We start from the raw sequence: 5,066 nt of genomic DNA, 5'->3' as shown, positions 1-5,066 counted from the left end.
GCCTGTCCTTTTATACACACAAGAGGCATGTGAACTCGCATATAAGCCCCGTCCGTTTGGCCCCTCCCCACACACTAGTGGTGTGTGCACCGTCTTCGCGCCCTTTACCCACTTGATGGACAGGTCACTCGAGGGACCCCGGCGCTCTTTGGTGTGATGGCAAAGTTAATCAGCACCCCCAAAAATGTGTGTTTTGTCGAGGCTGGGTAGGTGTGCGCTCTCCCCATATCTATCGTCGGAAAATAGCTATGATGCTTGATGGAGGCCTTTGCATATTGGCTTTCACGAGCTCAATCCCTGTGCAGTTTCTGTGACCACGAGCTTCTCTGATCCGTGCCTGTCCTTTTATGCACACAAGAGGCATGTGAAATCGCATATAAGCCTCGCCCGTTTGGCCCTGCCCCTCACACTAGCGATGTGCACAGTTTTCCCGCCCGGCCATTACCCACTAAATCCGCAAAATCCGCGAATTCGCAAATTCGCGGATTTTGCGGATCGCAAATTTGCACATTTGCAAAATTCGCGAATTGCGAATTCGCAAAATTCGCCCATGCCTATCGCCGCCATTTTATGTTGCCCTCACTCAGGCAGCGCGGCGAACGCGAAGTTCTTTGTCGTTTCTGCATTTATGTGTCAGATGGCTTCTTTGCCTATGTTTACTAACAAGTGTCAGGGTCTGGCTGAGTACACTAATTCCTGTCTGAGCTGATTAATCCCCGTCCGGACTATTTGTTGGTTCACACCATTCTTTCCTCCGAGACACCAGGCCACACGACGGCACCCTCCACGCACTCAACGCCGGCCAGAACCCCGCCTGCTACCGAGCCACCCCGAAACGCACCCACGGACCCTTCGCCTGCCAAGCCTGCAAGTTCACCTGCCTCCGGACCTGCACCGCACCCGCCAAGTCGAGCACCAGCAACAACTACCTCAAGTGCATCCTGCTCAACACCCGCTCCGTCCACAGACACGCCGTCGAACTCTGGAACCTGCTCGACACAACATCACCAGACGTCACCTTCCTCACAGAAACCTGGATAAACGCCTCCTCAGCACCCGACATCACCATAGCCATCCCGGACGGAAACAAGATCACCCGGAGAGACCGCGTCAACCAGACTGGAGGAGGCATCGGCATCGTACACAAGAACACCATCCGCATCTCGACCAACTCCAACAACACCTTCCCCGCCGCCGAGCACCTCCACTTCCAGATACACACCGACCCCAAGACAACCCACAGAGGCACCCTCATCTACAGACCCCCGGAACCACGCACTCAATTCAGCGAAGACATCGCAGACTTCATCAGCCCGCACGCCCTCGCCTCCTCTGACTACATCCTCCTAGGGGACCTCAACTTCCACCTGGAGAACAACAATGACAGCAACACCACCACCCTGCTGGACAACCTCGCCAACCTCGGACTCAAGCAACTGGTGAACACCCCCACCCACTATGCCGGCCACATGCTTGACCCCGTCTTCTCCTCCAGCAAGCACATCTCCTTCAGCCACTCCACCGGACTTCACTGGACTGATCACAGCTGCGTCCACTCCAGCTTCAGGAGAAACACGACCCACCACCACCCACAACAGGGTCCTCTACGGAGCTGGAGCAAGATCACCGCCGAGAAGCTCACCACCTCCCTCCGCCAGAACCCTCCCGCCAGCACTACGGACCCCAACGAAGCAGCCAGCAACCTCACACAGTGGCTGACCGCCTGCGCCGACAACCTCGCACCACTAAAGAACCCTCCCAGCAGGCCCAGAAGCAAGAAAGCCCCCTGGTTCACCAACAAACTCAAGGACTCCAAGAAGAACTACCGCACCCTCGAGAAAGCCTGGCGCCACGACCAGACCTCAGACAACATGACCATCCTCAAGCACGCCACCCGCAACCACCACCAGCTGATCCGCGCCACCAAGAAGACAGGATTTAAAGAACGACTGGACAACAACGCCCACAACTGCAAGGAACTCTTCAGCATCGTCAAAGAGCTCTCCAACCCCAGGGCCGGAAACAACGACATCACACCCTCGCAAGACCTTTGCGATTCACTCGCCTTGTTCCTCCACCGCAAGATCGCCGACATACACAACAGCTTCGGCGCACCAACCACGCACCCAACCGCCGAACCAACGCCCCCTACCACCACCCTTTGCAACTTGACCCCGGTAAGCACCGAAGACACCACCCGCACGATGAATACCATCCACTCCGGATCACCAACCGACCCCTGCCCCCACCATGTCTTCAACAAGGCCGACTCCATCATCGCACCCCAACTGCGAGACATCATCAACACCTCCTTCCACACCGCCACCTTCCCGGAGAGCTGGAAGCACGCCGAGCTCAGCGCCCTCCTGAAGAAACCAACAGCGGACCCCACTGACATCAAGAACTTCCGCCCCATCTCACTCCTCCCTTTTCCTGCCAAAGTCATCGAGAAGACAGTCAACAGGCAGCTCGCCGCCTTCCTCGAGACAAATGGTTCCCTCGACCCCTCGCAGTCCGATTTCCGAGCCAACCACAGCACCGAGACCGCCCTGATCGCAGCCACCGATGACATCAGATCCCTGCTCGACAACGGGGAAACAGCAGCCCTCATCCTCCTGGACTTCTCTGCAGCGTTCGACACTGTCTGCCACCGCACCCTAATACAGCGCCTCAGCAACATCGGAATCCAATAGAAGGCACTGGAGTGGATCATCTTGTTCCTCACCGGAAGAACCCAGAGAGTCCGCCTCCCCCCGTTCAGATCCGAGGCCACCGAAGTCATTTGCGGCATACCACAAGTATCATCACTCAGCCCAACCCTCTTCAACGTCTACATGAGCGCCATCACAGCCATCGCACGCCAACACAACCGTAACATCATCTCCTACGCCAACGATATCCAGCTGATCCTCTCCCTCACCAACGACCCCGCCACCGCCAGAACCAGCCTACACGAAGGGATGAAAGACGTCGCCGAGTGGATGAAGAACAGCCGCCTGAAACTCAACTCAGACAAGACGGAAGTCCTCATCCTGGGATCATCGCCCTCCGCCTGGGACGACTCCTGGCGGCCCCCTGCCCTGGGCACCACTCCCAAGCCAACGGACCGCGCACGCAACCTGGGCTTCATCGTGGACTCCTCCCTCTCGATGACCAGACAAGTCAGCGCCGTCTCCTCATCGTGCTTCAACACCCTGCGTATGCTATGTAAGATCTTCCGATGGATCCCCACCGAGACCAGGAAGACCGTCACCCAGGCACTCGTCACCAGCCGACTGGACTACAGGAATACCCTCTGCGCCAGAACCACAGCCAAACTGCAGAAAAGACTCCAACGCATCCAGAACGCCTCCGCAAGACTCATCCTGGACATCCCTCGACACAGCCACATCTCCGGCCACCTGAGAGACCTGCACTGGCTCCCCGTCAGCAAGAGGTTCAGGCTCCTCACCCACGCACACAAGGCTCTCAACGACCTGGGCCCCAAGTACCTCAACGATCGCCTTACCTTCTACACGCCCACCCGCCAGCTACGATCGACCAGCCTCGCCCTCGCCACCGTACCACGCATCTGCAGAGCCACCGCCGGAGGAAGATCCTTCTCCTACCTGGCAGCCAAGACTTGGAACTCCCTCCCCATCCACCTTCGGCTGACCCAGGACCATCTTTCCTTCAGGAAGCAACCAAAAGACCTGGCTGTTCGTGCAGTAACGTACCCCTCTCCCCCAGCGCCTTGAGACCCTTCCGGGTGAGTAGCGCGCTATACAAATGCCATGATTGATTGATTGATTGACAATGGCCTTTGTGATGGACCCATTCTCTGCATCATTTGCATGCATGAACGTGCAGCAGGAGCTCTTAATCTTGTGACATACTCCACCTTCCATGGCTGTTAGCATGTCCAGGATGTACTGGTGTTGCAGAACCATAAGCCTCAGGGGGCGTAGTTCTTCCTTGAATGCATTCAGCCCATCACTAGTACTGTTGAAGGCCCGCATGACTTTGTAGCGGGTCACCTCGAGCCAACAAGCATTTGCTTTGATCTGAAACATAGGGATGAGGTTCCCAAAGAAGACTTGGGCATCGTTGAAGAGCCGGAACTTCAGGGGTATGTCATTTAAGGGTGTGTTGGCAGAGTACTCAGCTTACCGTCGGTGTTGGTGGAGCAAGGTAACAGAGCCAGTCATGGGATGGGCATGGATATGGGAGATATTAGTTCCATCGAGGATGCAGTTGGAGATAGACACATTCACCACAAGCCCAGTAGTAGTCCATTAGGCTGGTGGTGCCATATTGCATGTCAAAATTAAAAATGGTTCTGTTGCATCCTGAGTTGTACCCCACAGGCACCGTGCCATTTCCTAGGAAACAGAGAACAGGTGATTTAAGTTTAAATGCTTTTTTTGTTTGAACATTTTCTCTCCACTCTAAGTATGGGTGCAAAATCCGCTCAGCTCGTGAAATGTACAAATTTTCGGCAATTGCGCGAACCAGCTGATTTATTTTTTTTGGCCCCAAGAAGCACAGTTAAGGCAGGTGCTCGAGTTCAAGCTAACTTTGTAACTGTTTTAGAATAGCGCCGGCAAGCTGAAAGAGTACTTGCTGGCGCCATTCTAAAATGGTTACAAAGTTAGCTTCAACTTGGGCACCTGCCTTAACTCTGTAAGTGCTTCCTGTGGGCCATAAATTAAACCTCAACAGGAAGCACTTACTAATATAAATAAAGCAGCTGCCCGAGTTGAAGCTCAAATGCAGTAACGTTTTATTCAGCCCAAAAGCATTAGTGAGCACGGTCGAGTTTGAGCAAGTGTGCTTTAACCCCATATCTGCTGTCGAAAGTTAGCTGTAATACCCAAGGGAGGTCTTTGCATCCCTGAGTTTCTCGAGCACAATCCCCGTTCCTGGGACCAGTAGGCTGCTTTCTCCTCACCTGTGAGGTTCTATAAATTACGAGTTCGTTCGTGCTCGGCCTCCATTTTGTAATCGCCGCCATTTTATGTTGCCCTCACTCAGGCAGCGCGGCGAACGCAATGTTTTTTGTTATTTCTGCATTTACGTATCAGGTG

Source organism: Lissotriton vulgaris, unplaced genomic scaffold (assembly GCF_964263255.1).
Source record: "Lissotriton vulgaris unplaced genomic scaffold, aLisVul1.2 SCAFFOLD_1351, whole genome shotgun sequence".
Classification (NCBI taxonomy): domain Eukaryota; kingdom Metazoa; phylum Chordata; class Amphibia; order Caudata; family Salamandridae; genus Lissotriton; species Lissotriton vulgaris.
The sequence above is the reverse complement of the archived record's forward strand: the minus strand, read 5'-3'. Positions refer to the sequence as shown.